Genomic DNA, 13,358 nt, shown 5'->3' on the forward strand with positions numbered 1-13,358 from the left:
AGCTTTTGTTCTTAACTTTGTGGGACTAATTCTTATTTCAATGAAAAATGAGGGTTTTTTTCTTCTCTTTTTTAAACCATCCAAGGTTTCTCAAATATCTTAATACACATTAAATACCTTCTATTATTTTTACTTTCATGATTTTCCACGGAAATGCTTCCAAAATGTACTATACACATCACTTGATTCCTTAGCTAGAGGACACTGAACACAATTTAACCTTGTCTTAAAAACTCCAAGCTACAGGACTTCCTTGTAGCTCAGATGGTAAAGAATATACTTGCAATGCAGGAGACCTGGGTTCAATTCTTGGGTCAGGAAGATCCGCTGGAGAAGGAAATGGCAACCCACTCCAGTATTCTTGCCTGGAGAATCCCATGTACACAGGAACCTGGCAGACTACAGTCTGTAGGGTCGCAAAGAGTCAGACATGACTGAGCCACTAGTACTACTACTAAAGACTCCATGTAAGGGTCCTAGACTCCATCTAAGGAAGCCAGATGCAACCTGATTCTCCCAGGCTTTGAGGTTTCCAGAGTTAGGTCACTCAGACCCACGGGGCTGGACAATTACTGCAGCCACTTCTCCCTCAGCCCCAATACAGGTACCTGCTCACGGACCCTGCTGAGGGGTCAGCCCCAGACAGCTGTGCTCTGTTCTCTGCAGGCCTTGCAACTCTTCAGCCACCGCTGATGAAAGGGACTCAACTCCTGTCCTAAAGCAGCCATGCTCTAGGCTGGCCAGCATCTCAAAATGAACCGATGATGGAAAAGTTTAGCAAAAACTGGATTGTGGTTCAGATCTCTACCTCTGGGGGATTTGAGCTGGGAATTACTGGCCAGCAGTGGGAGCTAAAAAGATGTACAGAGGGAGCCGATTGGGTAGAATAAACCAAAGTTCCGAGGAAGCAAATGTGATGCTAAGCTGTGAGATAGAAAAGAGTTGGAGAGCAGAAGTCACTGACTCCTTCAGCAGGAGGGGAACGGGCTATGCAAATGAGGGGAGAGGGCGTGGCGAAGGTAGCAGGGCTTGGCAAAGATTTGGGTGACTGCCTAGTTCATGCCCCACCCTAGGACCTTTGAATTCTAAACGTGAAGCCTCCACGCTGGCCAAACGGACTGAGTCTGCAGGTTGCCATAGGTCAAGAGCTGGCAGTTTACAAATTCCAAAAGAGGGGTTGAGGAAATGGGTTGGGGCGAAGCAGAGGAGCTGCGAGGCACTGCCAAGCGCAGCCAGAGGGGAGAACTGAGGCCGTAGATAATTGATCACAGAGGTGACGATGTGCGAACTCCGATGCCGAAGTCCTGGGGTAACCTTGGATTCTCCATGGACTCCTGGTTCCAGTCTTCCTGAGGTCTGGCTCCGCTGCAGCGCCTGTTCTTCCAAAGGCTTGGTGATTTGGCCTTTGGTAGTTCCCACGAGGCCCTGTGGGGTTGAGATTCTTGTTTTCTTCATTCCTTACAACTCCTTCCCCTAATATTAGATGTAACTTGAGCTGTTCCTCGGAACTAGAAGGGCCTGACGAAAACACGCTACACGCCCCAGATTGCTCTTTTTATTTTTTTTTTCTTCTTTGGAATTATTGTTCTCCTATTTATAGTTTTTCTATTTCCTCCTTTGCTGTTATGCTGTCAACTGTCACTTTTTATTGCCTTAGCATGCTTGCTTCTACTGGCCATTCTCTCTTGGTTTTTAAGACTACTGGTAGACTTGGATGTGAGATTTGGATTGGTGGGATTAAAAGAAATTTAAAGAAAACAGACAATTAAAGAAGTGCGAGTGTTATAGTAAGCAAATTATCTTAATTAAGCTGCTATAAGAAATTAAATAAGCAATCAAAGACTCTTAGTGTCTTGTGAGCTTTAGTCCATAGTATTTTGGAAACGTAATTTGACTGTTCAAATGCCTTTCTTGTTTATCTTTTGACTTTGGGCTCTAGTCCAATCAGTGAAGGCTTAGTAAAGTATCCCTTGATTCTCAGAAACCAAAACACACTGGAGACAGCACAAGAAAAGAAAGGAGATTTATTTTAAGACGTTATTCAGAACCCAGCTGAAGGAAGCATGGTCAGAGATCTCTCTCTCTCCTTCTCCCCTCCTTCTAGCTGCTTGGTTCCCTAACGTCTCTTTGTCCTTGTTTCACGGCTGTTCCATCTTCCTCTCTGCAGATGAGTGATTCTGCTTCTCTCTGAAGTGTTTAGTTTCTTTTCCTTCATAACACTGGCTTTGGGCTGCCATGCTGTCGACTTTGGCAACAACTCTTCATGACCTCGCGTCTTTAGTGCCAGCAACCTCCAATTCAGCCTTTCCATCTCTGAAAATATGATTGACTCACTTTGGGCCAAGAATCTGTCCCTGGCCAAATTAAGTGGTCAGGGAGCAGGGCAGGATGGCTCCTCTTCACGGAAGGCTTTTCTAATCTGCAGGCAACAGGCTGAGGAGACTTTGGCAGGGGAAAGTGACTGGCATTTCAGTCTGAGCACCATTTCTATATTTCAAAAGTCTGATAGGTGATGTGTTATTACATATTTACATTTCTCCTTCTTTGTTATTTTCCATTCAGTGTTTAGAGTCCTGTGAATAATAAACAAATTATTTATTGATGATGATATTACCTATCACCATCTGGATTTAGATGATCTAGCCTAGTCAAGAGTCGCTATCTTGCTTTTCCTGCATGTATAAATACAAAGTACATTAAAGGCAGTTCTTTCCTTCAGTGCTTTCCTGTCATCTGTTATGATCCTAGTACTCTTTGTAAAACTTTATTTCATGCTAAACCAAACAGAATGAAAATTTAACTTTTAACAACATAGCTAAAATTATTGTTGATGTTTCAGTGAAAAACCACTTTAAACTCCACACTGCATCCACATGGAGATGTTTTCCTGACCCAAAAGTAGGGATGATTTGACAATTTGACTAAAATCACTACTTTTGAAACCATGTATCCTTCTTTTCACAGAAGTATGCAATGATTGTGAGTCAGTCATGGGTGGAAGAGTTTATTATTAGTTTTTCAAAAGATGCCAAGTGTTGCAGGAAATTTTTCTCTTAGACCAAGATGAGAACAATTTCATTTTAAAAACAATCAAATGCAAATTAAACATTCCTCCAGTTTTAGTCTAGCGTTTGAAATGCTACTAAACAGGTTTCAAACATTTTCTTATGCATGACTGAACTTAACACTCAAAATAACATTCTGAGGTTGGTAGTATCATTTTGCAACTGGAAAATAGGCTCAGGGAGGTTAGAGGACTTGTCCAAAATCACAGTACTATGTGTTCCAGATACGGACTGGTCATTTTACTCCAAATCTTGTGGGTTTTGAATGGCACTTTGCACTTCCTTTATTTTCTCCCTAAGAATTTGGGGGGAGGGAGTTGGCATCAGTTAAGTGCTATATCTGGGCTTCCCTGGTGGCTCAGTTGGTAAAGAATCTGCCTGCAATGCAGGAGACCCAAGTTTGATCCCTAGGGCGGGAAGATCCCCTGGAGAGGAAATGGCAACCCGTTCTAGTATTCTTGCCTGGGAAATCCCATGGACAGAGGAGCCTGGTGGTGTTGCAAGAGTTGGACACGACTTAGCGACTAAGCCACCACCAAGTGCTATATCTAAGTGTCTCAAAATCCACAAATTCTCTGAATAATGCAGATTTGTTTTTCTAATTAAGGCCCATGAACTTGATGACATAACAAAGTACCACCTAACTACTTATGATAAATGGAAAGCAATAGACTGAAGATTAATACCACCTATGACAATGTTTGACCCTGTCCCTCACAGTTGAAATCACATATGCTATTTCATTCAGTGAATCCCTTTCTAATTCTTTTTAATTTTGTCAGAGATGTAACCTTAATTCTTGAGATGAAAATAAAATGTAAATCTCTAATGAAACCATTCTTGGAAGGAATAACTCTTAATGCTATCTCAAGAAAAAATTAGTCCCAAGTGAGACTGTGACTGTGTGATTAGGATGCTAGCCTACTTAAAAGTAGAAAGGATTTTAAGGAGATATATCCTTTTGCTACTTACATTTACTTTCTTTTTTCTTTTTGGCTGAACTTGGTCTTTGTTGCCGCTCAAGGGCTTTCTCTAGTTGCAATGAGGCAGGGCTACCTTTTGTTGCAGTGCTCGGGCTTCTCACTGTGGTGGCTTCTCTTGTTGCAGAGGACAGGCTCTAGGCACGCGGGCTTCATGAGTTTCGGAGCGTAGACTCAGCAGTTGTGGCACAGGGGCTTAGCTGCCCTGTAGCATGTAGGATCTTCCCAGACTAAGGATCGAACCCATGTCCCATGCATTGACAGGAAGATTCTTAACCACTGGACCAGCAGGGAAGTCCTTATATTTAAACTGATCCTACTAACTACCCAAAGTGTTATTCAATTATTAGGGTAGGCAAAACTTGGCAAACCTTGCTTAGCAGTTCGTTACTTAGCAGTTCAAGTTGAACTTAGCAGTCCAAGTTGTTTAGTCTCTAGGTCACGTCTGACTCTTTTCAACCCCTTGGACTGTGTAGCCTTCCATGCTCCTCTGTTGATGGGATTTCCCAGGCAAGAATACTGGAGTTGGTTGCCATTCCCTTCTCCGGGGGATAGATATAGGAAAATAATGCAACAATTTAGCCTTTTTTTCTTTTGGCTGCACTGGGTCTTTGTTGCTGCATGAAGGTTTTCTCTAGTTGCGGCGAGTGGGGGCTACTCTTCATTGTGATGCACGGGCTTCTCATTGCAGTGGCTTCTCTTGTTGTTGAGCATGGGCTCTAGAGTTTGGGTTCAGTAGTTGTTGCATATGGGCTAGTGGCCACTTAGTGGCCCCAGGACATGTTGAATGTTCTCAGACCAAGGATGGAACTCATATCCCTTGCACTGGCAGGCAGATTCCCAACCGCTGGACAACCAGGGAAATCCCAGCAATTTAGCTTTTAAAAATGGTCTGTGATTTCAGATTTTTCATGAATTTAGATTTGCTCTTCCTTCTACTAAGTCTAAAATGAGCAAGATCTTGTGGTGTTAATTATTATCCAAAGGCAGATATTAGATTGGAATTTAGGTCCTCGGGGTGCACTGTTCACTAAATTTTATTGGTTAATACAACATTCAGTGTTTATAACAAGATTCTCAAGACTGTGCCAGGCAAAGGAATTCTAGTAGTTATGGTCTAAAGAGCACAAATAAGAAATAATCCACATGGAGAAAAATATTAAGAAACTGCCAACACGTAAGTTATTTCTATTTCTAATTCTTACTTCTTTATGTTGACTGTATTCCTATTCTCTTTGCTTAAAGGCACTTAGGATCACTTTGGGAAGAAAAATCACTGAGACATTTAGGAACATTTTAGGGGAAAGGAAAACAAGTGCAACTGAGAAAAAAAATGAAAGCGTGAGAGTTGCAGTTCAGAACAGAGAGGAAAAGTCAGACACAAACACAGAGGAACAGCAGCGTTAGACTTCTGTTAAAAGTAAAAGGATCAAGGTGGGTGTTAGGAAGAAATGAGAAAAGTTATTTAAAGAAGACCACAAGATTTGAGAACTGTGACTATAAAGAGAAGTAGATAGTCCCCTTTTCATATATGAGTTTGTAAAAATATGAATTAGAGTAAACTGTGTGAATGCAAATTAATAGAATTATATATTTGAAGGGAGGATTTTATTTCTCTGTGTGTGTGTGTGGATATAACCTTTGATAATACGGCTCTAGCATTTTACTCATATTCTCAATTTTGCATTTTTCCATCACAACTTGATAAAAATTAATCATTTGAAGTCTAAAAAGCATTGGAGGAGAATGAAGATTTGCTCCTTTCTGTCATAACTATATTAAGTTTATAAGACTTAATGCTTCTTATTCCTATCATCAATACTTTTATCTATATTTTATACTCTTTTAGTAAAATAAAGGTAAAATACAGTGAACTGTTAAATTTGTCCAAACAGTATAAGGCAGACTGTGGCCTACCAGCCCACTTCCCTTGTTAACCTCAAATGATCATTTAGCTGGAACACAAAGGATCCAAGTTCAGCACATGGAGGAAACTTAGAAGCATCAGCCAATATATGACTGTGAATTGAAGTCAAGAAAGTCAAGTACATGGAAGGCCTAATGTGGAAAGAATTGTTTCAGAAATATTTGCAACATATTCAGATGTATATTAATGAGAAAAACAAGAGGTTAGGTAGAAGTATGTTTTATTAGGTAAAGGGAAAAGACAGTAGAAATTTAGCTATCCTGAGTAGGTGAATGTTTTAGTAAAGGTTCAAAGGATTTTATGCATTTTGATCATCATCTCCATCAGGGTACTTAGCACTTGCCTTGAACTTGGGGAAATCCTGAGTGACCCCGCCAAGTACTTTCCCTTCAGTGGGATTCATTTTCCACACCTGATAAATGGGGAAATTTTTCCTTACTGCATTGATGTAAAGATCTCTAGGAAAAATACTTGAAGCACTAATCCAGTGACTGTCATTTGAGTACTTAATGGTAGTGAGTTTTTGTTTGATGGATAGTTTAAAGAATAATAACTTCAGATTCTCATAGACCACTCTTCACTATTGCCATAGTTAGCAGAAGGCTACTCCATCTGGTGTTGGGGGAAACCCACAGCAGCAGCAATCACACCACGGCTTAGATCTCCCAAGACTGGTTTAGGAGTGGTGTTTTACGAAGACAGGAATCCTATGGTAATAAAATTTTCAGGACACTTTCCCTTCACCACCCTCTGAAATGCATCTTGAATTCATTCTGTTCCTTCCTTTGCTATTGCCATTGCCCATGCATTTTAGCTACAACCATGGCAAAACTTCTAAGTAATCCCCATCACTAATCTCTTCCCTCTATACATGGCCTCTAGTCCCATCTTTATAAAACACTTATATTAATCACTTGCCTCTTAAGAACCTGTGATAGCTCCCTATTGCTTAAAGAAAAAAGTCTGTCTTCTCTGCTGTTTTCAGTGAGACTTCAACCCTCTCTGAAGCCTATCATCTCACACTCTGGCTTCTAGAATGCTATCCTACCACCACCAGAAAAATGAGATGTTTCAAGAATCAGTCCTATACTTTCTAACATCTGAATCTTAGCTTTTTCTGTTTTCTCTTCTCTTTGTCTAGAAGGTCCTTCTCCTGGGTGAAATTCTAATCATCAGTCAATGTTCTACTCAAACCCTAAATCCTCCAATTAGTACATCAAGCTGAAATTAGGTGCCTTCTTCACAGCCTGTATCATGTACCATCTTTAAGTCCTATTATATGCTATAGATTGTGATTAGGAGTTTCTATTTTCCCTCTAGATGGTAAGCTTCTGTAGAGCAGAGAATCTCCTTATTCATTGTTTGGTAAAAATTTTCTCCTAGAAACCACTGAAAGGTGGTTGAAGTTACATCCACATTAGATGATTAAGGTATATAGATCTAAGGTATATATCTAAGGTGTATATATATATATATATATATATATATACTAAGCTATATAGATCTCTTGAAGGCGAGAAACTATATCTGAAGTTCCTTTTCTGGCTGCAGGTTTTTGTTACACTAAGGTCCTTTCTAAAAACATGACCGGACAGACATTTCTGGTTGACTACTTAGTAGCCCTTCAGCCTTGCTGGCAAAGCTGTCACCTATTACAGAGACTGGGAACCCTGCTATTTGCTTTCTAGCCCACCATACACATGCATTATGGTATGTGCATGTGACTCAGTCCTGGCCAGTGGGAACTGAGGAGAATCTAGGGGGGAGAGGAATTCTAGCAAAGATTTCCCTTCATGTTAAGAGAGAGACACACGAGGGTAAACTCTTGTCTTCCTTCTTACCATTGAATTCCACCATGAAAAGACATGTTGGGACTTCTGGTAGCCATTTTACAATTTGTGAGAGTAACAGAGACAAGAGCAGAGACATTGGCCCGGATTTCTGATATTCTTGTATCATTTATTTAACTACTCCCAGACCTTCCTAGCTCTAGATTTCTTGTTATGTCCTGTTATTGAAAGTCATTTGAGGGGGTAGATTTTACTTGCAACCATATATCCTAACAACTATACAGAATATGTAATTTGATCCTATAAACAAAAAGCACCAACCTCATCTAGACCACTAGTTCCTGCAGGCTTTTTTTCTTGCCCTAATCCATCAGTCCCTCATGGACTCCTTTTCTGTGTAAACTTCTCATTCATTTTTTGGTGAATTCACCCTTTTTACACTGCCAAGTCCCTCCTTGTGTTGGCCTTCATTGTTTGTACACTGTTGATTTCAGCAATACAAGTAAGGAAAGTTGCCCAACTTTGCAATTGAAACAGTGCAATTTCAAGGTTTCCAGACTCATTGGGCCCCAACACCATTTAGCTTGTCTTTCATTTGTTGCTAGTTACTTCTCTTTCCCATTCTCCTCTATTCCAGATCCACCATCTATTCCAGATCTATTCTTTTCCAACCTATTTTTACAGCCCTGTCTTCCTCCTTTCATCAGATAATCTTCTGTCCCTTTTGAGGGCAAGAGGAGGCCAGAAGTATGAGACCATATAACTTCTTTATCGCCTCAAATACAAATTTTGTTTTAATTTTTTTTTCCTGCTCTGGTGTCAAGATAATCAGGAGAAAATGATTCATATAAAATTTTGTTGCTTGTTCACAATTGTTTCTTGATATTCCCAACAAAACTTAAAAGATTTTGCACAGCAAAGGAAGTCATAAACAAAATAATAAGACAATCCAAAGAATAGTAGAAAATATTGCAAATGAAGTAATTGACAAGGAATTAATCGCCAAAATATACAAATGACTGATATAGCTCAATATCAGAAAAACAAAGTACCCAATCATAAAATGGTCAGAAGATCTAACTAGACATTTCTCTAAAGAAGACATACATATGGTCCAAAAACACATGAAAATATGTTCAATAGTTGTTAGAGAAATGTAAATAAAACTATAATGAAGTATTACTTCACACCGGTCAGAATGGCCATCATCTAAAAGCCTACAAACAATAAATTATTCTGGAGAGGGTGTGGAGAAAAGGGAATCTTTCTATATTGTTGGTGGGGATGTAAATCAGTATAACTACTATGAAGAACAGTATGGAAGTTCCATAAAAAACTAAAAATAGAACTGCCATATGACCCAGCAATCCCACTCTTGGGCATATATCCAGAGGAAACCATACTTCAGAAAGGTACATGTATCCCAAAGTTCATTGCAGCGCTATTTACAATAACTAAGACATGAAAGCAACCTAAATCTTCATCAACAGAGGAATGGGTAAAGAATGTAATATTACTGTGCCACAAAAAGAATGAAATAATGCCATCTGCAGCAATATGGATGGACCTAGAGATTATCATACTAAGTGAAGTAAGACCAAGAAAGATATGTATCATATGATATCATTTATATGTGTAATATAAAAAAATATACAAATGAACCTATTTACAAAACAGAAATAGATTTACAGACTTATAAAACAAACTTATGGTTAGCAAAGGGGAGAGGTAGGGGAGATAGATTAGGGAGCTGGGATTAACATATATACATTATTATATACAAAATAGATAATCAACAAAGACCTACTGTATAGACTAGGGAACTCTACTTAATACTCTGTAATAATCTATAGGGGAAAAGAATTTGAAAAAGAATAGATATATGTACATGTATAATTAAATCACTTTGTTGTATAACTGAAACTAATACAACATTGTACATCAAATATACTCCAATATAAAATAAATAAGCAAAAATTTTAAAATTAAACTAACCAAAAACCCCACAAACCAATAAATTTTGTTTTAGTTTCTTTCTTTTCTGTTTTAGAGGGAGAAGGAATTCATTTTTGTCTTCATAAACTCCTTTCCCAATCTCCTACCTTTTTTGCAATTTAGCTATATTGCATAACTTCCAACCTCCCCCCTTCTCCAAATATGTTCAAATTTCCTCTCTTCTGGTTTATTTCTTGAGTTCAAATCAAAATGCAGAGTAGGAAGATCCTGAGTTCACCTCCTCCCACGGACACACCAAAACTACAACTATATATAGAGCAACTCTTTTTAAGAATGACCGGGAGTAAGCCAAACAGATTTTCCACAACAAAAAATATAAAGAAAAAGCCATCATGAGATGGGTAGGAGGGGCAGAGATGCAGCCTAGTTAGAACCCATACTCCTAGTGTGGCAACCCCAAAATGGGAATGCTATCACAACTATGGAGGTCCACCCTGAGGAGTGAGGGCTTTGAGCACCACACTGGACTCCCCAGCCCAGGGAACCTACAGCAAGAATATGAGCCACCTAATGCCTGGCTTTGAAAACCAGTGGGGCTTACATTACATGTGGGAGAGTTGAAGGGCTGGGTGAAACTGAGACTCTACCTCTTGCAGGGCTCACACACAAACTCACCTGCTTCAAGTCCCAGGACAGAGGCAATAGCTTGAAAAGCATCTGTGTCATATGAGACGATCCACCGGTTAATATTAAGGAAGGTGCCAGAGGATAGGGATCTGCTGGAACTTTCTCTGGGGGGTAGAAGCACTGGCAGGTACTGCTCCTTTTTTAAAACCTTCCTTCCACCTAGCTGGTTTGGCAGGCACCATTTCAGTCACTCTTAACCAACCTGGCTAATGCTGTGCATCCCATCCCAGTGTTCCCCTGAGGACCTGTCCTGCCACCCTGCCACCCTGCTGACCCCTCATGACATGACCCCTCTCGCCCTGCCTCACCTGATGGGCATCTCTAGCTGGCATCAGTGCCCCTCCAAAGTGGCTCCCACCCTGGGAGGTGAGCCCCACTTCACCTGGTGGGTGGCCCTGGCTGAGACTGGCAGCCTCCCAGAGCGTCTCCTGCCTCAGCCCTGTACACCAGCACGCTCACGAAAGTCGTGGCTGGTCCTCACAGGCAGTCGCTGGGGGCCAGCCCCACCCGCCGGCGCACCTGCAGGCTGGCAGCTGTGGCCCAAACACAGCAGAAAGCCCACACAGCCTACACGGGGGCAGGCACCAGGGGTCTCCACAGGACGCCTTCTACATAAGGCCAACTCTTCCCAGTCTGGGAGATATAGATGATATACATGATAAATAGAAAAAAAATGCAGAGTTAGGCAAAATTAGGAAACAAGAAATATCTTCCAAAGAGAAAGAAAGAGATAAAATCCTAGAAAAATAACTAAATGAAACAAAGATAAGCAGATAAAGATATCAGATAAATTTACCAGATAAAGATATCAAATTAACAGCCATAAAAATGCTCATCAAACTCAAGAGAAGAACGGATGAACTCAGAACTTCAATGAAGAGATAGACTATATAAAAAAATTAGACTTGAAGAATACAGTAACTGAACTGAAAAATACACAAGAAGGAGTCAACAACATGCTAGAGGATGGAAAAAGAATGGATCAGTGATCTATAAGACAGGGTAGTGGGAATCACCTAATTGGAACAGGAAAAAGAAAGAAGAATTTTAAAAAGGAGGATAATTTAAGGGACCCTTGGGACAACATCAAACATATTAATATTCTCATCTAGAAGTAGGAGAAAGAAAGGGACGGAAACTCTATTTGAGTAAATAATGGATGAAAACTTCTCTGACCTGGTAAAGGAGAGACATTCTAAGTCATGGAAACAGTCTCAGAAAAGATGAACCCAAAGAAACCCACACCAAGACACATTATAATTAAAATCTTAGACATAGAGAATCTTAAGATCTGCAGAAGCAAAACATCTACTTACATACAAGAGAACCCCCATAAGGTTATAAGCTGATTTCTCAGCAGAAACTTTACAGGCCAGAAGGAACTGGTATGATATATTCAAAGCACTGAAAGGAAAAAACTTACAACTCTACCCAGCAAGGTTATTGTTCAGGATTGAAGGAAAGATAAAGAGTTTCCCTGACAAGCAAAAGCTGAAGGAATTAATCATCACTAAACTGGCCTTACAGAAAATTTTAAAGACACTTCTTTAAACGAAAAAGAAAAGGCCACAAATAGATACAAGAAAATTATGAAAGAAAAAAAATCTCACTGGTAAAGGCAAATGAATAGTAAAGGTAGTGGATTTACCAACCACCTGTAAAGCCAGTATAAAGGTTAAAATATAAAAGTAGTAAAATCATATATATCTAAAATAACCGTTACATGAAATAAAAATATGTAAAATATGATGTCAAAAAACATAAAATGGAGGGAGTAAACGTGTACTGCTTTTAGAATGTGCTTGAACTTAAGTGACCATCCAATTAAAACAGACTGCTATATACACAGATTGTTAAATATGAACCTTATGGTAACCACAAACCAAGAAACTATGATAGATAGACACACACACACAAAAGAAAAGAATCCAAACATAACACTAAAGAAAGTCATCAAATCACAGGGGAAGACAAGAAGAGAAGAAGAAAGGGGCAGGAAGAACCACAAAAGCAACCAGAAAACAATTAACAACATGGCAGTAAGTACACACCTATCAATAATTACTTTAAATGTAAATAGAAAAAATGCTCCAATCAAGAGACATAAATAGGGTGGCTGAATAGATTAAACAAAATAAAACAAAACATGTCTCATATATTTGCTACCTAAAAGAGACTCACTTCAGATCTAGAGACAAACAGACTGAATGTGGAGGGATGGAAAACAATATTTCAAGCAAATAAGAACTAAAAGAAAGCTGGGGTAGCAATACCTATATCAGACACAATAGACTTTAAAATAAACAATAGAAAAGATCAATGAAACTAACAGCTGGTTCTTTGATAAGATAAACACAATGGAAGTCTTTAGTCAAACTCACAAAGAAAAAGAGAGGGTCCAAATGAGTAAAATCAGAAATGAAAGAGAAGTTACAACTGACACCACAGAAATACAAATGATAAAAAACTATTACAAATATTTGTACAGTAACAAACTAGACAATCTAGAATAAATGAATGAATTCCTGGAAACGTGCAATCTTCCAATGCTAAATCAGGAATAAATATGAATAGAAAATCTGAACAGATCGATCACTACTAATAAAACTGAATACACAATTAAAACACTCCCAACAAAGTGAAGTCCAGATCAAATAAATTCACAGGTGAATGCTACAAAACACTTAAAGTCAAGTTAATACCTATGCTTCTCAAACTATTCCAAAAGGTAGAAACACTTGCAAAATCATCCTACAAGTCCGATAGAATAACAAAACCAGATAAAGACACTAAAACTAAGGAAGACAAAAAGGAAAATTATAGACCTTATATAAAATCATATATACCTTATGAACACAGATGAGAAATCCTCAGCAAAATATTAACAAACCAAATTCAATAATAATTAAAAGGATCATGCACTGTGATAAAGTTAGATTTATTTCAGGGATGC

At 39.1% G+C, this 13,358-nt stretch overlaps 1 protein-coding gene and 1 long non-coding RNA gene across 2 annotated transcripts in view; both read left to right on the top strand.

Annotated features, from left to right (window-relative positions):
* The window catches only part of POLR2K (RNA polymerase II, I and III subunit K), a 185,648-nt gene extending 182,561 nt beyond the window's left edge, over window positions 1-3,087 (top strand). The window contains exon 5 of the transcript XR_010658648.1: window positions 3,073-3,087. The gene's annotated coding sequence lies outside the window, so the exon portion shown is untranslated. The remainder of the gene's footprint in view (window positions 1-3,072) is intronic.
* Window positions 3,088-5,132: 2,045 nt separating this feature from the next.
* LOC136144935 (uncharacterized) overlaps window positions 5,133-13,358 on the top strand; it is a 122,327-nt gene continuing 114,101 nt past the window's right edge. Inside the window, exon 1 of the long non-coding RNA XR_010658659.1 lies at window positions 5,133-5,222. This is a non-coding gene — a long non-coding RNA (uncharacterized lncRNA). The remainder of the gene's footprint in view (window positions 5,223-13,358) is intronic.

This window comes from Muntiacus reevesi, chromosome 12 (genome assembly GCF_963930625.1).
Source record: "Muntiacus reevesi chromosome 12, mMunRee1.1, whole genome shotgun sequence".
Lineage (NCBI taxonomy): Eukaryota > Metazoa > Chordata > Mammalia > Artiodactyla > Cervidae > Muntiacus > Muntiacus reevesi.